A 22,830-nucleotide genomic window follows, 5' to 3' on the forward strand; every position below is an offset into this window, starting at 1 on the left:
ACATCTGGTTACGAAAGATGTGCATGAACCCTTGCCCTGGACGGACGAATGTCAGGATGCTTTTAATTCTTTAAAATCTGATCTTTGCTTTGCACCCGTCTCGGGTACTCCGGACTACCGAAAACCTTTTGTACTTTACGTGCATGAGGTGGACGGTTATTCTCTTTCAGTGTTAACCCAGAGTTTTGGTGGAAAGCAAAGACCTTGTGCATATTTCTCGGCAGTATTGGATAATGTTGTCAGAGCCCTTCCTAGCTGTTTAAGGGCCACTGCTGCTGTGGCGATGGCCATTCGACAGTCGGAGGGGATTGTTTTAAATACTGATCTCACAGTGATGGTACCGCACGCTGTGGACATATTATTGAATCGAACAAAAACTCAGCACCTCACGAGTGCACGATTGACTAGTTATGAATTAACTCTATTTGCACCTCACATTAAAATTAAAAGATGTGTCACACTGAATCCAGCCACGTTACTACCCCTCCCTTCAAGTGATCAAATGGACGATGTCCATGATTGTATATTTCGGACTGAAGAAGAAACGAAGGGACGTGTAAACCTCACTGACTCTCCTTTATCTGACCCACAAGGGGAGTTGTATGTGGATGGCTCTTGTTTCAAGTTACCAGATGGCACGACAACAACTGCTTATGCTGTAACCACCCTTAGAACAGTAGTAGAGACAGCTTGGGTTTCTCAGCATTCAGCACAAGCAGCTGAACTAATAGCATTATTAAGAGCATGTGAACTGAGTGAGGGTTTAAGAGTAAATATTTTTACAGACAGCCAATACGCCTTTGGCGTGGCCCATAGTTTCGGGCGACTGTGGAGGGTACAAGGATTTCTTACCTCCCATGGTCAAAGAATACAACATGGCCCTTTGATTGAAAGATTGTTAAATGCCCTAACCTTACCAGAGAAATTGGCTATCATTAAGTGTAGCGCCCACAAGAAAATCATTGACACTACAGGAGAGGGAAATGCCTTTGCCGATCAAGTAGCAAAAGAAACAGCACAAACTAAAATGTCCACAATGTTCCCCAGCGTAGCAACCCGATGGGTGGCAGAGACTACAGTATTTGATAATACTATTGAAAGTGTTAGAGAATTGCAGAAAGAAGCCATTTATTGAAAGGGGAACAGGAAATAGGGCAATTAGACAAGAATGATTGCTGGATTGATTTGACTGACAGACAGAGATGGCTATTGCCTAATGCCCTGGTGTACGCAGTAGTGGTAATGGCCCATGGCACTGCCCACATTGGAGCAAAAGGTATTTGTGCATTATTGGACCCAGTGTTGAATAACTCGAATATCCCCAAAAAGGCTGCCCATGTAGTTAAATACTGCATGGCCTGTTTACAGCATAATCCTGGTGGGAGAGCGACGGTTCTTAGTGGAAATTTTGCACCCCCTTCTTTGCCGCTTGAAGTGCTACAGATGGATTATATTCAATTTGACAGAGTAAACAATCTTAAGTATGTGTTGGTGGTGGTCTGTGCGTTTAGCAAATGGGTTGAATCATACCACACCAAAGAGAATACTGACCTAGCTACTGCAAAAGACCTAATTAAAGAGTTTCTGCCTCGATTTGGTTTGCCCCGAATTATATGGACAGACAACGGGGTACATTTGAATGCAGAACTCGTTAAATATTTTTGTAAAGGATTGCAAATAAAACAGAAACTTCATGCAGCACGACATCCCCAATCTGCAGGATTGGTCGAGAAATATAATGGCATATTAAAATTAAAGATGGCAAAGATACAGGAAAGTGCGGGTTTGAGTTGGCCTGATGCACTGCCCCTAGCATTAATGTCAATACGAGTAACCCCTCATTCTCGGGCTGGGCTGTCACCATATGAGGTTGTTTTTGGTCAGCCAGCCAATGTGTGGGGTGTCCCAAGGCCTAGATCCTTCCGTGATCTTGATTATTCTATGATGACAGACTATCTGTATGCTTTAACTAAAGATCTGCGTTCCATTCATTAACAGGTGTCAGCAGTACTGCAGCCGCTGCCGGAGGGTCCCGGACATCGTTTGGAGCTAGGACAGTGGGTCCTTGTGCGGAATTACCAATGGAAATCGAGTTTAGAACCGAGGTGGAGCCGTCCTTACCAAATCCTTTTGGCCACCCGAACAGCTGTGAAAATAGATGGGAAAAAGCACTGGATACATGTTTCGCATTTAAAGAAACTCCCCCTACCGCTTCCTTCTGATCAGCAGAACCGAGAAGGGGTTCTGACACAAGAGGGAGAACGAAGGTTGAGTTTTGTGCCTTTCTCGGATGCCGTTGAAATTGGACAAGAGGAAGGACCGTTGCTGCCGCAAGGAGATGAATCAGCCTCAGTTTCTGAAACTCGTCGTAAGGCTGATCCCCCTGAGGCTTGTAAAAAATCGTGTTGCACCAAATGTCCCTGCTGCTGTGTTGTTCCATGACAAAGAGCAACTTGGCAATCTTCGATACAATTTATGGCCCCGAAAACAACACGATACCCCAGTTTTGGATTGTAGGAGACAGGGAAAGACTTGAGTTGTAGTGTTGAAGATAGTTCTTTTCTGGGGTATTGAGCAAGACACTGGACTGAACCCATTAAGAGCTTGGACCTGAAACATTGCTCTGTTCAGAAAGAAAGACTGTGTTACATAAAGGGCCTAAATTGCAACGGTGAAATTACAGTGAGGATTGTTTCTGTGGATGAATACTAAGAGCCTGCCTGTGAGGCTCTAGACGGACACGGGGAGAGGAAACCCTCTGGCAGTTGGCTTGCACCCTTTTCTCGAGTTTATTTTGTACTTTTAGTTAAATGTAACCTTTTGCCCGATTTGCCCTTGAAGACGAAAGACCTCTTGCTCACAGACCTTTTCTCGAAAATGTCCCCATATTTTCCGGTTGGGCTACTAGAGTGAAGATAGCCTTTGTAATAACTATTGCAGTAATAATGATAATATTAATGAGTGTGTTTATATATTTGGAATTTCAATACCCTATGCATAAGGTATTAGGTAGCACCACAGCCCCACCTGAGCATTTCTTTTACACCGTGCCTCCTCACAAAGAACGACATCGAGAAACGTATGCTAAAAATGTATTCATAGAAATGTTGCATGAAGCCCATAGCTCTACGAATAAGACAAACTGTTGGGTATGTGGCCTTTTGCCCTCTGTAATGCATCGCCATGATTTATTCATTTCTTTGCCATTATCACACTTAGCGAGCTGTGAAGCTTGGTTTCAGTTACTATCTCTCATGTATTTGCATTATGTAGCTGATCCCAAAAGATACACTGAAAAAGATTATGAAGCTGTTTTGAAATATATAGAACAACATCATGGATTTGATGCTCAGGGGAACCAACGGGAGGGATCTTTAGACCCGGAGGCCTGTATGAATTTGTATACTACTTATGAAAATGCTACTTGGTTAAAAGAAGAAATGCTAGATTTTGAACAATTTAACTCTACGCAATATTTTCAGCATTTCCAGGATCGCAATGTTACTGATGATAAGGCAATGCCAGTTCCTATCTCGAATAGTACTGCTTCTTTTTGTATACAAGGACAAGGTCATGTTAAAGTAGGAGATAGTAGATGCAACTACACCTACACTTTGCATACCAGTAGCACCCCGCCTTTATAACTCCACTGAATGTGTATTTTGTATGTGGTGAGAATGCTTATACTTGGCTCCCCAGAGGCTGGGCAGGGCGATGTTACCTGTCTTTCCTTTATCCCCCGGTGTATATAGCCCCTTCTAATTATCACAAGACACACCAGCTGACTAAACGAAGTTCAGAACCTTACCGAATTAGCAGAAGTATTGATACAGAAGGCACTGATCAGACTGACACAGCCTCTCAGCAGTTTGTAGATATAGCAAAGGGTCTCTTTCCGTTATGGGGTCCTATTTTTACTAGCAGAGACATTAGACGTCTCTCTAGAGTAGTGGAAAATGTAGTTCAAACCACTACTGGGATTTTGACCAACCTGACAGTAGAGCTTCAGGCTACAAGGCTTGTATCGCTTCAAAATCGGATGGTGCTTGACGTCATCCTAGCTGATCAAGGAGGAGCATGCCGCGTGATCGGCAGCTCCTGCTGTGTATATATTCCAGATTCTGCTCCAACCTTACATTTGGCAATTCAGAAATTGCATCGCTTAGCTGCAGAAGTCCATGCTGACACTGGTACTTGGGGGCAGATTTATGAAGCACTTGCGCCGCCGGTGCGTCACTTTATTTGACGCAACGGCGGCGCAAATAATGCGCCCTATTTACAACATGACGCATCTAGGAGATGCGTCACGTTGTAAAGCCCTGCGCCATAAGGAGGCGTTCCTGCACAGGGGGGGGGGTGTTCCTGCGCAGGAACGCCTCCTAAAAGTGGCTGAGTGAAATCTATGAGATTTCACTCAGTCACTTTCAGGACAATGCTGCGTCAAAACCCTGCGCCTGCTTGAAGCAGGCATAGGTCTTGACGCAGCATTGTGGAGATGGGGCACCCCTGAGCCTTGCTGGAGCTGCGTCGCGCTTGCGACGCAGCTCCAGCAATGCGCCACCTTTACGGCACAGATGCGTCACGCATCTGTGCCGTTTTTGCCCCATGGTGCGCCGCATTGTAAATGCGGCGCACCATGGGTGGCGGAGCAGCGGCGCAGGATGACTGGCGCATCCCTGGGGATGCGCCAGTCATCATAAATCCGCCCCTTGGTCTTTAACCGGGTGGTTTTGGGACCTTCTCTCCACGTGGGGCTGGAAAATTTTCATGATTCTGGCTGGAGCACTTGGAGTGGTGTTCGTTTGTTGCTTGTGCCTTCATTGTGGGCCGGCATGCTGCTCCTATTGTGCTACCAAGCTCACTTCCTCTTTGACAGTTTCAAGACAGGCAAAAATTGAAAAGCAGTTAGTGCAAAAGGAGGTTACTGACTTCATGCAGATAGATGAAGGCGTGTTCTTCGATTAGGAGATCTGTTATATTATGTATTGGCTACATCACACCAAAAGGGCGGTCTGAAGGAATATAAAATCGATATTATATATGGTTGTCGTAATGTATCCAATATAACAATACTACTTTGATAGAAACCCCTTGTAAATACACTCGACCCATGTATATCCTAAAGAATCGGGCCTGAACCGAACAAACACCATCTTGGTTTCATTTCCCGGGGCCTCTTTCGTTAGTTAGGAAAGCGCATGACATGCTGATGAGAGAAGAGCCTGAAAGGTCGGCCTGGGCTATGAACAGACCATTGTTTCTAACTTAGGAAACTCAAGGTCGTATCTGCCTTTCTTGTAGGATGATTCATAAAAGGGGGTGGTGATGGACAGAGCATCTGAATTAAGCAGAACACTCCTACCCAGTCAAAAGATCAGGGCTTAATCCATCACCGTTTTTTAGCTCACTGCACCATCCCAGTTCAGAACCTGGCTACATGCAAATTAGTCTGTCCCTGGCCCAGTGCATCATGGGAACAGGGCAGACCAAACTACCAAGCCAATTCTTTACTGGAAAGGAAACAAGCTTCCGGGGACCGGTTTCTGGCATTGCAGCCGTCTTTGGCCCGGCTTGCTTGAATCCTGATGGTGCAGTGAGCAAGGGACTCATGTCTGAGCATACCCTTCCACTCCTATAGTGGCCAAAGCGATCCAGTAAAGAATTGGCTTGGTAGTTTGGTCTGCCCTGTTCCCATGATGCACTGGGCCAGGGTCAGACTAATTTGCATGTAGCCAGGTTCTGAGCTGGGATGGTGCAGTGAGCTAAAAAACGGTGATGGATCAAGCCCTGATCTTTTGACATGGGTAGGAGTGTTCTGCTTAATTCAGATACTCTGTCCATCACCACCTCCTTTCAATTTTCTTGTAGGATGAGCACATTCTTGCAGGCGCCATGCCTATACTCCCGTGCACCAGAACGAAAGGGAGGCACCTTTGCTGACCCACCCCCGGAGTAACTTGAGCTGAGTTTCGAATCAATCAGTTGTGCCTTATATGGGTTTTCCTGTATGTTTCTCCTGAACTGGTACTTTTCCATGTACGGGGTTTCTATGAGGTATTCTGAAAGTATATATGCACTGTTTTGAATGTAAGCGATACAAAAGGGGATGATGGACGGAGCGCTTGAGCAAATCAAACACTCACCCCAGTCAACTGATTTGAATGTAATCCAGCAGGTATTTTTCCATGTACGGGGTTTCTATGAGGTATGCTGAAAGTATATATGCACTGTTTTGAATGTAATCCAGTAGTCTCCTCTGCACACCTTTGGGAGCTGTGGCGAGAGGGAGGCTCCCCTATATAGGGCGCTTTTGCAAAATAAACGATTGAACCTTCTCCATTGCCGGCTGACTTATTATTGGTAAATAAGGTATATGGGCTATTGGTAAGTATAGCTCTATGATATAATTTTTGGGGTATTTTACCACCCTTGACGATTGAAGTGAAGCCAGCCAAGGCCCTCGCCTGGTGCCTCCACATGGCAGTCTATGGCGCAAGCCTGGCTCTTGACCCTGACATCTGTCAGTGGCCAATTTTGGTTGTTGTCCTTCTGAGCAGAGTTTGATTTGGGTTGAAGACAAAAGTCTGATGCAAGGAGCAGAATGAGTCACATCACTTTGTTGGCCAAGGTGGTGCAGTTTGCCTACTGTGATGCATCTGTGAGCAAACTAAGGTTAGAAGTCTCATAGATGGGGTTCACTAGTGTGGAGAAAGGTTCACTGTGGTTGAGCCCAGTGGCTCGAGAGAGTGTTGACAAAGGAATTCTATTTTATAGGCACCACTCTGGAAATGGCAAAGGAAATGGCCGCCAATGACTACAAAATTCATCAGAGGGCTGGCGGTTCTCATGCAGGTTTATTGGTGCAGCGGCAGGGTGGGCGGTCCCTCTGGCGCACCATCAAACTTATAATCGGCCCTTATGTGTTCTGCATGACGGTGAAAGGCAACTGATAGCCAGAAGGGAGGCAAGCTTTTTTTCCCTTGTAAGATGGCCACCATGGTCTCCTGAGCAGTCTTCCCCCTGATGTCTCAGATAGGTAATGAGTACCCATGTACTAAGCCCTTCTAAGATGGCGCCTTTTATTGCCCGTCTAGTTGTTTCCTATTTAGGGTCCAATGATTGCATGTCTAATTTCACCCGATGCATCACGTGGGGGGTTGGGCGCTGGTACTTCTCTCTACGAATATTTAGTGTGAGTTTCCGCTTAGACCTGGACAGAAACTGCTTGTGCGTGAAGCCTTGTTGTGCTTGAGGCAGGAACTGGAACACAGTGTGTAGGAGAGTAGGGTCTGCTTCCTATGGTCACCCCCACTTTTTGCTGTGATTTTCTGGTTTTTCGACTTTAGTGTGGCTGTGGGCCTGCTAATCAGATCCACAGCCCAGCTGTTCTCTCTCTAAATTGATACCATGTACTTTATGTACATACCAGAATGGGTATTGGGTCACCTTTGTGAGCCCCTGTATAGTGTACCATAGGTACCCAGGATATAGGTGCATCCAAGGCCTATCAGGGGCTGCAGCACGTAGTATGCCACCCCTGGCTGGCACTCCAAACTGACACCACAGGCTGATCCCTCAGCTTGGGTAAGGTGGTGTAATCACCCCTTACTTAGATATAGTATACCTATATCTACCTTATATATAGACACATATGCACCTATAAGTCACTCCTATTGTAGGCCTCGACAATCCTGGAGGCAGAGTGCTTGGTTTTATGTAAGAGGGTGCCCTAGCATGAGCTGGGCCCCTCTGCAGCTTTCGGAACCATCTCCTTATAGCTGTTCTCAATCAATCAATCAATCAATCATTACTTTTATAGAGCATGCTACATACCCGTGAGGGTCTCAAGGCGCTAGGGGGGGGGACGCTTCTGGTCGAAAAGCCAGGTCTTGAGGAGTCTTCTGAAGCCCAGTAGGTCCTGAGTCTATCGTAGATTGGTTGGGAGAGTATTCCAGGTCTTGGCGGCGAGGTAGGAGAAGGATCTGCCTCTGGCTGTGGTTTTCTGGATCCGAGGGACTGTGGCGAGGGCGAGGTTGGCAGAGCAGAGGCTTCGGGTGGGGGCGTGGAAGCTGAGACGGTTGTTGAGGTAGGTGATCCTCTTGTTCACGGGGAGCCAGTGCAGGCCTCTCAGGTGGGGTGTGATGTGGCTGCGGCGGGGGACGTCGAGGATCATTCGAGCCGAGGCGTTCTGGATTCGTTGTAGTCGTCTCAGGACCTTGTTTGTAGTTCCTGAGTAGAGGGTGTTCCCGTAATCTAGTCTGCTGGTGATGAGGGCCTGGGTGACGTTTTGTCTAGTGACGGTGTGGATCCATTTGAAGATTTTGCGGTGCATTCGGAGGGTGTTGAAGCAGGACGAAGAGACGACGTTGACTTGCCTGCTCATGGAGAGGGTGGAGTCGAGGATGACCCCCAGGTTGTGTGCGTGGTCTGTGGGTTTCGGGGCTGCGCCTAGCGATGTGGGCGACCAGGAGTCATCCCAGGCTGAAGGGGTGGGTCCGAGGATGAGGACCTCCGTTTTGTCTGAGTACAGCTTCAGTCTGCTGTCCTTCATCCAGTCGGATATGGCCTTCATTCCTCTGTGGAGGTTGGCCTTGGCGGTGTGGGGGTCTTCGTGAGGGATATGATCAGCTGGGTGTCGTCGGCGTAGGAGATGATGTTGAGGTTATGTTGTCGTGCGACGTGGGCGAGTGGTGCCAAGTAGACATTGAACAGCGTCGGGCTGAGGGAGGATACCTGTGGGAAGCCCCAGATGATCTCAGTGGATTTCGAGTGGAAGGGTGGGAGGCGGACGCTCTGGGTTCTGCCGGAGAGGAAGCATGTGGTCCAGGCCAGGGCCTTCTCTTGAATTCCGGCGTCATGGAGGCGTGCTGATAGGGTGCGGTGGCAGACTGTGTCAAAGGCTGCTGATAGGTCCAGGAGGATGAGGGCGGCTGTTTCTCGTTTGTCCATCAGGATCCTGACGTCGTCAGTGGCGGCAATAAGGGCGGTCTCGGTGCTGTGGTTGCTGCGAAAACCTGATTGGGAGGGGTCCAGGATGCTGTTGTCTTCGAGGTAGCGGGTTAGCTGTTTGTTGACGATCTTCTCTGTCACTTTTCCCGGGACTGGAGCAGGGAGATGGGCCGGAAGTTCTTGAGGTCCTTTGGCTTCTTCAGAAGGGCGTTGATCTTAGTGTGCTTCCAGCTTTCCGGGAAGGTTGCTATCTCGAAGGAACTGTTGATTGTTTTGTGGAGGTGGTGCGTGATGGTTGTGCTGGCTTTGTTGAAGGCGTGGTGAGGGCAGGGGGCAGATGGGGATCCGGAGTGGATGGAGTTCATAGTTTTGATGGGGCGGTCAGGCGGCTGGTGCGGGTCATTGTCGCAGGGGTGGTGGACTCGGTGGTGGGTGCAGGGGTGTCAAAGTTGAGGCTGTCATGGATGTCGGTGATCTTGCGATGAAAGAAGGCAGCCAGGGAGTCGCACAGGTCTTATGATGGTGGGATGTCGTTGTTGTTGGAGCTGGGGTTGGAGAGTTCTTTCACGATGTTGAAGAGCTCTTTGGTGTTGTGCACGTTGTTGTCTAGGCGGTCCTCTTGGCGGTCCTCTTGGCGGTCCTGATGAGTTGGTGGTGCCTGCAGGTGGTGCTTTTGAGGGCTTTGTGGCTGTCTGGTGTTCGGTCGTGGAGCCATTTCTTCTCTAGCTTCCGACAGGTGTGCTTGGAGATCCGGAGGTCTTCGGTGAACCAGGTGGCTTTCTTGTTGGTGTGGCTGGTTGGGGTGGTCTTGAGAGGGGCGAGGGTGTTGGCACAGTCGTTGATCCACTGTGTGAGGTTGGTTGCAGTGGTGTCTGGGTCGGTGGGGTCGGTGGGTGGTCTCCGAGCGAGGGTGGTCGTTAGTTGGTCCTCGGTGACCTTGCCCCAGCAGCGACACAGCAGCTGTTGGGTGCGGTGGTGGGTTTCCTGAAGGTGAAGTGGACACATCTGTGGTAGGTCCAGTGGGGTTCGGAGGTGTAGTTGAAGGAGACGTGGGGACTTGTTGAGAAGATGGGGTCAAGTGTGTGTCCAGCAGCGTGGGTGGGTGTCGTCACGAGCTGTTTGAGTCCGAGGTTGGCTAGGTTGTCGATCAGGGTGGTGGAGTTGGCGTCGTTGTTGTTCTCGAGGTGGAAGTTCAGGTCCCCGAGGAGGATGTAGTCCGTGGAGGCGAGGGCATGGGTGCCAATGAGGTCGGTGATGGTGTCGCTGAACTGTGGTCGTGGTCCGGGAGGTCTGTAGATGAGTGTTCCTCTGAGGGTCGTGTTGGGGTCGGTGTGAATCTGGAACTGCATGTGCTCGGCGGTGGTGATGATGTCGTCGGTGTTAGTTGAGATTCTGATGGAGTCTTTGTTGACGATGGCGATTCCGCCTCCCACTCCGTTGGTGCGGTCTCTGCGGGAGATCTTGTAGCCCTGTGGGATGGCTATGGCGATGTCTGGTGCTGAGGTGGTGTTCAGCCAGGTCTCTGTCAGCAAGGCGAAACCAGGGTCGGTGGAGTCTAGGAGGTCCCAGAGTTCGATGGCGTGTTTGCGAGCGGAGCAAGTGTTGAGGAGGATGCAGCGGAGGTGGTTGGGTTCTTTGGCTGGTGTTTTGGTGGGCTGGATGCTGGTGTAGCTGCAGTTCCGGCAGGCGAAGGGCCCTTGGGTGTGCTTTGGGGTGGCTCGGTAGCAGGGGTGGTTTCGTTCGGTGTTGAGTGCGTGGAGAGTGCTGGAGTCGTAGAGCAGTTTGGTGTTGCGGGTGGCGCGGGGTCCAGGGGTTCTGGCGCTGGGCGTGGTCCAGGCGCGGACGGGCGGATAGGGGCTTGCCTTTGGCGCGCCTGCTGCGCGCTCACGCTGCGCTTCCGCGCGGCGCCCGCATAAGAGGCGAAGTGGGAGACGGGAGCGGGGCGGCCAATGGGCGAGGGCAGTGGGCACAGAAGGCAAAAAAGGGGCGGGCCACAGGGGAGCAGTGGCAGGAAGCGGGGAGCGAGGGGGGCACAAAGGGCACGGGTGAAAAATTAGCGCCAAACAGAGGGAAGAAAAAACACAAATTATGCAGCCAGGAATGGGGGAGAACAGAGCAACAAACCAAAAAACAACAGCACAGGTGCCAGGGGCTCACCAGCGGTGAACCCTTGGCAGCAGCAGCAGAGGGGCAGTCACGAGCCACCAGGAGGGGCCGTGCGGTGTGGGGACCGACCAGAGGTCAGGTCGCACTCAGTGCCGCGCGGCGCCCTCCATAAGAGGCCAAGTGGGAGGGAGGAGCAGCTGGGAGGCGGGAGCAGGACGGCCAATGGGCGAGGGCAGTGGGCACAGAAGGCAAAAAGGGGGTGGGCCACAGGGGAGCAGCGGCGGGAAGCGGGGAGGGGGGCACAGAGGGCAAGGGCGAAAAACGAGCGGCAAACAGAGGGAAGAAAAAACACAAATTATACAGCCAGGAATGGGGGAAAACAGAGCAACAAACCAAAAAACAACAGCACAGCTGCCAGGGGCTCACCAGTGGCAAACCCTTGGCAGCAGCAGCAGAGGGGCAGTCACGGGCCACCAGGAGGAGCCGTGCGGCATGGGAAGCGGCTATGATATAGCCATACCATATACTTTTAAGTGCATTATAATCCTCGCGGTTAATGCTAACTTTGGTATGGCTTTATCAACATGTCATGTAAGGTGTCAAACGCTTTGGAATACTACCCCCCCAACGCCAATTCTGGCAGCGGGGGTAGCATTCCCCCCTTCTAGAGTGAAAAGACATGTATGTTACTGCTTTACGCGGTTAAAGTTAAACAGAGCCCCAGCATCACAAAATGGATGCTGCTGCCACAGACACAAGTTTGACCTCCGGCTGCTGGACGAAACTCCGGCAGGGGAGGCCTGGACAATAGGTTTCCTGTCCAGGGAGGTGTCACCACCTCGCCAGACAGTCAGATGTGTATTGGGACAGGGAGGGCTGCATCAGCAGATGCTTTTTGAGACACTGCCTGGGGCACACAAGGTGCTCCATGCATAGCCCGGTTCAAACCAGTTGCTGGGGCACTCCAGCCTCAGCTCTGGCGTGAAACTGGACAAAGAGAAAGAGGTGTAACCACCCCCTTCTCAGGTCCACCCATAGGAGGGACCTAGGCGGGTAATCCAGCCCCTTAGCTTAGTATAAGTATAGGAGCTGTGTCCCCAGGACTTTAGATTATCCTGGAAAGAAACTTTGATACAGAACTCTTGGACCTTCGACATTCTATTCTGACTAGAAGACGGAAGGCATCTCCCTTGTGGTCAAGGAGTGACCACCCTGTGCAAACAGGCACCACCAGTAACTTGCCGGCCTGCTTTGTCGATGCTCCTGCTGGAACCTGAAGACTCAGCAACACAGGAACTGAACTCATAGACTTCGCTAATACCGACCCACATCTACAGCAAAGCTGAGACCCGTGGCTGAAACGAGAGACGTGGGACCGGACACCCTGGACATCCTGCATTTTGCTAACAGCTCGACTACCGAGGTACCCTTGCAGTTGTGCATTGGGGAACAAGAAGCCCAGACCTGAGCACCATTTGCACCGAAGCTCAGCCTTCCACACTCCACGAGTTCCACGTGGGGCCCGCTCTTGCATTTCAGCTTGACACGTCTTCCTGGTTCCTTGCCTGTTGGCTAGCGAGTCCCCTGAAGACTTTTCTTTTGAACCAAACTGCTTTCCTGGTTGCTCCAAGTTTGCTCCAGCTTCCCTTCAAAGGAGAAGCGCCACAGACCTTGCTGGTCTGCAACAGAGCCAATCTTGACATCCTGCATTTGTTGCGGTTACCAAGGCTTGTTGGGTCCAATCCGGATACTGATACCGCATTCAAGTAGATCCTTTGTGGGACAGCTCGAATCCAGTGCCTGGTCATTGTCTATATCTCCTGGACCTCGTGGCTGAAGAGACAAGCTCACCTTCTTCACCTTCAAGCATGCAACATCGCCTGGTTCCTTCCTGGTTCCTTCCTGGTCACTGGCTAGTGACCCAGACTCTGTCCCCTCTGCTTTCAGGTCTTCACATCATCGATCCACCCTTGGATCCACCTGGACACTTTTCCTCTGGTCACCTGCAGCACTTCTTTGCAGCTCTCCATAGAAAACGACAACAAAACCCGACACCAAAAGGCACCTATGCACCCGGCTTCCCTGGGTGAGGTAACACGAGTACTCCGGTTCTCCCGTGGGTCTTGACTCTCGAAGTGTCCTAGTCTAAAGGGGTTTCATCGTAGTCCATCCGGAAGTGTCCTTAAACAGTAACTTTGTAACTTCTTTGTTTCCAATTATAAGTCACTGGTAACTCGCGACTGTGTTTAGACACTGCACGCGTCTCCCGTGGGCCTCCTACTTCCTAACCCTTGGTTGTTTAGTGTACAGCGATTCTACAGACCCTAGACATGCTGTCTAACTCTCACGTGGTCCTTATACCACTTCTTTAGTATATGGTTTGTGAGGCCCCTAGGGCATAACTGTATTTCTGCAACTTATCGTTTTGCTAATTGAGTAACTTGTGATGTACTTTTACCTCTAACCTCATAAAGAGTGCAGAGGGGTTGTGTTTAGAATAAATACATATATATTTGATATATACCTTGTGTGGTGTCCTTTCATTTGATATTCAAGGGATTATAATTGGTAAAACAGCTTGCTTCACATGTTCTCTGAAGTCTTAGCCTAAGACTGCTGGTCCATGCTACCACAAGGATAGCTTGTCTATGAGGTCGACTTTACAACCACCATCAGTAAGGGCCGATTAGACTGGTGCAAAGTGCCCACTAGAATAGTGGACATCATATGCCAGGCTAACTTCTCACACAGTGTATGTACATGTTTTGCCTTCAGAGCCGCAAAGGCTCACGGCTCTGGAGGTGCAGATACAATCGCTCGAAGGCTTAGCAACATAGTATCTCAGTATTTTGTTGATCCTGCCACTAGCATCAGAACAATACTGAGATACTATGTTGCTAAGCCTTTGAGCGATTGTGTCTGTCGGTGGCTCTAAAGCTGCGAGCCTATGCTTAAGTGAGTAGAAGACGGACAAAAGTTGAGAACAAACTGTTGCCGTTATTTGCATGGTTGAAATTGTAGATATCTTTATCCACTGATGAATCATAAATGTGTGCTTTTTAGCTGTTGGAAACAAGTAGGAGGCTCGGTCTCACATAAGTGTTCCACTTAATGTTTTCAGAAAGCAACTAGCTTATGTAAAGACATAAGACTGTTCCCACGCAGAATACAATGCGCCCACCGCAAAATGGATTAAGGGAGTTTAACCAAGCTTATTTAATATCCTCTAGTTGCAATGCCCCCAATTACACAACATGCCACAATTAGCCTGCACATATATTTATTGTAAATTCACCCAGAACTCACACACACAATTGACAATTGAGGCATCTGGAGATCCATTCTGGAATACATATTAAGGTAATCAGTGAAGGACATAGATAAATTCAACACCCACTAAAACAATAGTCATAAACACTAAAGATGCCCAATATTTTCTTGTAGTGTCCAGCAGTTCTGGGAGCTGAGGAGAACCCCAAAATTGGCGCAGGGTTCGAAACGCATTTGCAGTGTTTAAAACCAGAGAGTGTTTTTAAGAGACTTTACTGGTTTACAGGGAATAAGTTGACCCAATGACAGCATAGACATATCCCTATTAACAGCTAGCCTTCCTAGAAATTGTGTGTGCATCGTCTGGGTATAGCCCAATAGGCAGGAGCTAGCAGGATTGGTGAAAATTATAAAAGCTCCAGCTGGGCGTTCAAACTCAGAACTGGGGTACACTTGCCGATTGTGTTGATATACAATGTATTGTTATGTGTTTTTCTGTGAACCTCATGCAATACTGATATGCTTTGTTAAATGTTATGTGGGTGGTTAACATCCAAGAAAAAAAGTTGATGAATTGTTTTGTTATACGTGTTTGTTTGTCCAATGTCTATGATCGTTTGCAAAAAAATATTGAATGTTTTTTTACAAAAATGAAAATAAATGGTGCTCCTATTAATTGACTTGCGTGACCCTGAATCAAAGCATTGATCTTGTGAATGGAAGCGGTGATCTTGTAATAGGATCATTAGCATTGGGTTATGTATTTTTGTTACTTTTAGAGAGTTGGCATTTTCCTGCAGAACGTTTCTGAGCCCTTTTTAGGAGTTTCCTTCTGAATAGACATCTTCATGGGTCTCAATACAGGAGGTGCATTGGGCACAGAAAGTGAACAATGGGTACTGGGTTTAGCTGGGAAAGGGTCTTTCTGGTAGGATGTCTGGGGACCAGCTGTAGCCTGTTACATTTCAATGGACTGCCATGATTACATTTCAAAGGGCCTTGCCTACAGCACAACCAAAGGAACCTGACACAAGGCATGCCCATACTTTTATCCTACTGGAAAGTTTGGAGCCAGGTCTAGAGGAAGAACTGACCAGAACCAATTTTGGGGTCAACCCAGTAAATTCACCACACAAAGGCTGGCACCAGGTATAAAGGTAGGACCCTCGGAACCACACTTCAAAGCACTCCTGCTGACCCAGTGAAAGATTCAAAGACAAAACACATGCATGGACATTAAACCATCCCTCAAAATGTACACCACCCACACCCCAAATTGAACTACATCAAAACACGTCTGCTCTAACAAAAGGTTGTAAAGAAGCTGTATAATCTATATCTATACTACTATTATAAAGAGAGAACACACACCTTTGAGCCAGGTAAACTCTGGAACCACAGCTCCAATCAAAACACCCAATACATCATAGGAAACGTCAGGGTAAGCAGATGGACATAGGCAATATACCATAAAAAAATATACCTTAGAAGGGAAAAGTACGTTCTTTCAGAAAGTAGTCCCTTGGAAGTAGCGCCATGTCTGAGGTGGGCGTGTGCGTTTAATGCATGCTGACATCACAATCACGGGTCTGCCATGTTAGTAAAGTAGTTAAGTGCTCGGAGAGCGGACAGGAGCGTGGCCAGAAGCGGGCAGGACAGGAGCGCCGAACCGACAGACTACGGAGTCCAACATGCCAAAAGCGGACAGGAGCGTGGGCAGAAGCGGGCAGGAGTGCCAAACCGACAGCCTCCAGGGTCAGGACAGGAGCGTGGGCAGAAGCGGCCAGGAGCAACAAAACGAGCGTGGGCAGAAGCGCCCAGGAGCAAGGAAACGGGGGCAAGGAAACAACACCCTGCGCACGTGATGCTGGTGAGTACGCTCTGCTGCTCCCGCTGCTGGCCGCTCTGCTGCGCGTCTCCTGCCGCGGTGCTGCCCCCAGCCCCCTTCTGCCCCAGACAACTTCGGGGCGGGCTGCTAGTAACATATATAATGCTGTATAGTAAAACCATATTAATTAGTTAATGAACCAATATGTTCAGCTTTGGACGACAAATATCCAGCAGTGGATGAACGACGACTTTCTCAAGATAAATCTTCCTAACCCTAAAATAGAGTCCATACTCATCACACTCAAGCTAAGGAACACGTTCTACTTGACAAAGTCAAACTGGATGCATTTTGCTCTCTTCACACCACTGCAGTAAGCTCTCAGAGCTTAATCACAGAAAGCACTTTATAATTGTTAACTCACATCAGTGATCTGCTAGCTTTTCCCGGCTCTTTCTTAAGAAAATCAAGTACTGCTGACCATTAGTAATAGAAACCACCTGCAAATACTCTAAGCATATCCTGACACAACTTTGAACACCATCTTGGTTGGTGCTGCTCTGTTATTACTCGCTTCAATCAAGACCATTTGTTTTACACTGCTTGACTTGTCTAGGTCAAGATCAATTCTGACCACATGTCCCTAGGTTTGGGTGACTTATGGTGGCTTTCAATCGAGCCCAGAATTAGAATTAAAATATATTGTCTTAAATACAAGATTCTCCATTTGGAAAACACACTTTATTTTTCCAAAAGGTTAATAATATATGGAGGACATATTGGTATCAGGAGTAAAGATACTTTTCAGCTAGAAACGCTGAGATTCAAAATCCTTTTATCACTGAACTAATTCTTCATGGTTACCTGCCCGGGAACTACATCTCTCCAACAAAGAAAACACAACTGAACTTCCTCTCTTTCGGAAAATAGCATGAAATACATTTTACCATCTTGATTCTAAAGTTACTGGTTTTCTTTATCTACTTTTGATGGGATTTCGAAAGTTTGTTATTTTTAAATGTAACCTCCCTATCCCTCACGAATCCATTACAACCTTTTCAATTGTTCTATGTGAAGTGTGTCAATGCTTCTAGTTTTAGGAGTGATTGAGAAAACTGCTAAATCAATACATATGTTAATGGTTTCTCATTAGTTTAGTTAATTTTCCAACATTTATAGGGTTTGATGGTAACAAGAGAAAACCTCTCAAGAAACGACATGTGTACAATGGTTGGTAAGGTGAGGAAAATATGAGTTTTTTAAGTGGAATATACACTGCATCTACAGAGTGTTTTGCATTTCATCCAACCTGAAATTGAAAAGGAAATGCAGATAGTAAGATGCCCTCAATTGGAGGATTGAAAGCTGATCATACCGGAAAAAACAAAATGGAGGATGAGAAAACTCTCAACATGATGAAGCTGTATGGCAAATATACCAAGGGGCAGATTTACAATTACTGGCGCATCCCTGCATATCGGCAGGGATGCGCCAGTAATTGTGCGCCGCATTTACAATGCGGCGCACCATGGGGCAAAAACGGCACAGATGCGTCACGCATCTGTGCCGTAAAAGCAGCGCATTGCTGGAGTTGCGTCGCAAGCGCGACGCAGCTCCAGCAATGATCAGGGGGGCCCTATGTGCACAATGCTGCGTCAATCCTTACGCCTGCTTCAAGCAGGCGCAGGGTTTTGACGTAGCATGGGCCCAAAAGTTACTGAGTGAAATCTTGTAGATTTCACTCAGCCACTTTTGGGAGGTGTTCCTGCGCCGCAACGCCTCCCCCTGCGATGGTACGCCTCTTCTGGCGTAGGGCTTTACAATGTGACGCATCTGGGATATGCGTCACGTTGTAAATACCACGCACCATGGCGCATCTTTTGCGCCGCCACTGCGTCACCAAAGTGACTCAACAGCGGCGTAAAAGCGGTGCAAGGGGCTTGTAAATCTGCCCCTACGTTTTTCAGAAAATAAAAAAAAGATGGCATCCTGACTATGGGAGTTAACCCCAATGGCGAGTGGGGCATTGAGTGGTTTTCAGTGCTCCTTATCACCAGGTTTCTCCTGGCGGTGATGGATTTTTAAAAACGCCGATCTAAATAAAGTGTGTGGATATACAGCCAAACCTTCGACTGCCTTTACTCCATCAGGCTGTAGAAGACGTTTGACGACTTCAGAGAGGAGTCTTTGCAGTTGTCAAACTATGACATCCCATGACATAAATCGACCTATAAGTCAATAGTTAAGAAGCTTATTTCAGTTGGACTACATTTAATTTCAATATATGCTCTTTCCTATTGTGTAAACATTGTCTACTTGCATTGGGATTTTTCATATTTTCACCATGGAAATCATGGTTGAACCTTAAATACTTGGGGCCAGATGTAGGAGCCCAAATACCGGTCGGTAACAGCCGAATTCGGCCGTTACTGACCGGTATTTGGTGATTGAGATGTAGGGGCATCATTTTACAGATTCGGTAAATTTACCGAATCGGTAAATTTACTGAATCTGTAAAATACCGAATCGATATTTTTACCGATTCGGTAATTTCCAGATGTAGGTGGGACTCTTCTGAGTCCCAAAGGCCTTTCAGAAACGGTATTTTACCACCCAATCCAATTGGGTGGTAAAATACCGAATCCAGGTGTGCATGCACATGTGTGCATGCACTCCTATGCCATGTGACAGACACACATGCCTGTATTTGGGGTGCTAGAGGGTGTAAAAGTGACACCCCCTGCACCCTTGCTGAAATCGGTATTTACCGAATCTGTAAATACCGATTCGGTAATGCCCATTGATTCCTATGGGCTTCAATGCCCATAGGAATCAATGGGCATTACCGAATCGGTATTTACAGAATCGGTAAATACCGAATCTTAACAATTCGGTATTTACCGAGTCTGTATTACCTACACCCTCCCCCCCCTCTATTTTACCACTTCTTAAATACCGAATCGGTATGATTCGGTATTTAAGAAGTGGTAAAATAGATTTACTTACATATGGCCCCTGGCCTTTTACCCCTGTTACACTGAGATTGTTGAAATCTGCATCCCCCAGCACCACTGTCTGTGTTTGAGCTTGGCCATCATTAACATTGAATACCAAGTGTGCTTTGAAGTGGCTTTATGTCTCCTTCTTTTTCAGAAGTTCTGGGTTAGGGTTTTATTTAAAGATATAGAATATGCAAAACTTTATGCCCAATTTTGCAATTCGTGAACAGTAAAAACTGCCTTTCAATACTACTGTTAAGAAGTGATTTTAGTATTTTCCTAAATTGTAACATTTATAAAAATGTAAAGTCAAGCACAGATTTACGAATACCAGCTAAATTCTTACCAAAACAAACACTAATCCAAAGACACCATCAACCTGCTAGTCCATGGTTGATCACCAACCTGATGGGGCGCAAGTAAGAGCATCACCTGGTCCAGACCATGCTGTATGATGCCTACAGCCAGGAGTGGAAGCCCCACTTCTTTGTTTTCTCTGAGTGCTCCTGAGAATGCGGGTAGAGGAACTGTGGTATACAGGCATCACCTTGTATGACAACGCGACAGGTCATCTCAGTGTGCTAATGTGGTGTGAGAGAGTTCCAGACATTTACAGTAGCATCTGACAAGCTTGACGATTTCTGAAATAGCTGTAAATGTTGATACTTGCAGTCTTAATTTTATTTCAAAATCTTTTTTATTGAATTTTCCTGTCAAGAAATAATGAATCAAAAAAATAAATATTAAATAAAAAATTGCAAAAGGTTGACAAGCGTCCTCAAAACATTGCCACCTATGTTAAGGTTACATCGATAAACAGTACACTCATTCAATTCGTTGCATCCTTTCAGAGTAAAGAAGACAATTGTGTTCTATTCATAAAGATAAAGATTTCAATTCAATTCAATTTACTTTATTCGGTTCCGGTAAAACTATTGAAGTACACATACAATCATTCAAATATATAAAACATTGGTAGAACAATAAATTTGACAATACGTCGTTAGTCGGAATCATAACAATTATACAAATATATAAAATACACAACCGTGAATAAAGTGCAAAGTGCAATCCAGAAATAAGATTTTAAAATATATTTCCTAACAGAGAAAAAAGTTTGCCATCGCCAGCAATGCAGGGTTGATATTAGAAGCCATTATACTGGTTTCCCGCCATTAACTGACAGTTAACACTACCAATTTGTGGTCTTCATATTCCCAAGGCTCTAGCCCTAATAGCCCAGCAGCACCATGTCAGTTTTTTGGCAACTGCAAAAACTATGGTTTCTCTGGTTTCTGTGCACAGTAGGCTGAGTGAGATACGGTACTGCCTGCATCCCCTCAGCTTCCATATAGACTGGATCCATTTTTTCCCCGGCCGGGTATAGCCTGGACAAAAAAAATTTTTTTAAAAGGGCTCAGGGCTCCTCAGTACTACAGAAAAATGGACAAGAAACCCTATCACCAGACTGCGGTTGTCATTTTGCAGTGAAGGACATTATGCGTCATATCATCTGTCCCCTGGGGTCAGCAGAAAGTCGAGGAAGGGCTCAAAAGCACAATGCAGCTTAATGAGCAAAAAAGCATCCGTCAAAGAGCCACAATCATGCCTTTGAAGTTCCATCTCAGTAGCCCATTTCCAACATGAGGCATATTATGAAGAAACGGCGTTAAAATTATCCCCGCTTTGTTGGCAGGAAACTGCCGCTAAAGCGGCGATAATGTGCTTGATAATATGCCCTTGTGAATTCCCATAGAAGCCTTCTATGGGAATTCTCAACGGCATATTATCAAGCCCATTATCGCCACTTTAGCTGCAGTTTCCTGCCGCTAAAGCGGCGATAATTTTAGCGCCCTTCTTGATAATACGCCTCCTGAATCTTTTAACTTCTCTTTAGGCAGTGGTGGAAAATCGTCAGCCCAATACACTCCTAGGACGAGTTCCGTCAGCGTATGCTTAACAGAAGTCACCCATTTAGTAGCAAAAGACTTGTCCAGGGTGGCTATTTCTCTCAGTGCTAGATAGTACTTGAGAAGGGCAGGTGTTTGTTTGAGTCTTCACCAAAGCATAAGGGGCCAAAATATAGCATTTTCCACCACCCACGGCAGCAACCCTAGATCATGAAATTATGAGACAAGAGGATGACTTTTGGGTTAATTTAACATTGTATGCAGAATTTGATGTTCTGCTCTGTTAACCTCTTCCATGCTCATGACGAGCTGAGCTCGTCATGAGCCACGGCGCTCCGGTGTTGATGACGAGCTCAGCTCGTCATGAGCCGTGAAAAGCTCGCATGTGGGGATAATTCCCCTGCTGTGCTGAGCGTTCCACAGCAGGTAATGCACCTGTGACGAGCTGAGCTCGTCATGAGCACAAGAGCGCCGTGCCTCACATGTGGGCGCCGTGCGCGCCCCCCTCCCCCCAGCACAGCGGGAAATTAACCCTGCAGCGAAAGGGTTAAGATCAGTTACACTGGAGCAACTCCAGATCTCCGCCCCATATGATGCACTGCGCCTTAGCCTTAGACTTTTTAAAATAGGTGAGATCCATTTGACTTTTGCAGATCTAAAAGATCTAAGGCTTGCCACTTCATGGTGGGTCGGGCTCAGCGCCCTTTACCTCCTCTGTTGTATACATGACATATTTTTTGTCAATGTGATGCCCAAGTAATTAAACTCAGACACTCTTTCCAAGGGTGCACCATTTAAGACAATAGAGCCACTGAATGATCTATGTGTGTTTATGGCCATCAACTTTGAATCGAATTTTATCACCAGACCTATTTGTTTTCAAAAGTGCACAAATCTGTCTACCAGCGTCTTTAACCCATGAGGGGTCTTTGAGAATAGATGAGTGTCATCGGCAAACAGAAGAAGGGGAATTCTCCTGCCTACCAACCTGTTTGCATCATGTATACAGTCTTCCAAATGTGCTACCACCCCTTTCAAGTACAAGGAGAACAGGGTAGATGCCAACACACACTCTTGTCAGACACCCTTATGGATGGCTATTTTGTCCGAGTTCACCCTTAAGTCCTCATCAAACCTGTGCATATGTTTTTGGTGCAGGCACCTGATGAACTGCACTCTATTGGCTAATATTTTTTTCATTTTTCTGACCTAGCAATATTTAGTAGGATGTTGCAGCTGTCCTTCAGTTGTGCTCATAGAAATTGTTGGTGTCTCCTCATAGTTATCACAGTATTCTAATGGGAATGAAGAGTGGCCTGATGAACTATGGGCCAGTGGCCCACAATGAGTTATGAATAAAGTTTCAATATTTGCCTGAATAGTGCCGAGGGATAATGACTGAAAGAAAACAGAACAAATGCCAATGCTGGCACCTCATTGGGTGTCAATCACACTTTAGGCGTGGATTTAGCTTAGCTTCATAGTTGTGGTGAAATTTGCAGAAAGGTAGGCGGATTGGTCCAAAGCTCATTATATTTATGAAGTTTTTGCACATCAATGTTTTACTTTTCCCCTCTTCTAGCTTTTAGGCACAGCAAGCAATTGCAGCTGTTTGAAAGTCTTCAGCTGACATGTTTATTCTCTGTGCTGGATAATTGTTATTTGCTGTTTTAATTTTCCTTGTTTTATTTGCACAGGGAGCCAGGAGAGCCGTTCAATGCTATTAGATGCTGTAGAATTTTATTAAATCTAAATTCAATTAAATTCT

This window comes from Lissotriton helveticus, chromosome 9, assembly GCF_964261635.1.
Source record: "Lissotriton helveticus chromosome 9, aLisHel1.1, whole genome shotgun sequence".
Taxonomy (NCBI): domain Eukaryota; kingdom Metazoa; phylum Chordata; class Amphibia; order Caudata; family Salamandridae; genus Lissotriton; species Lissotriton helveticus.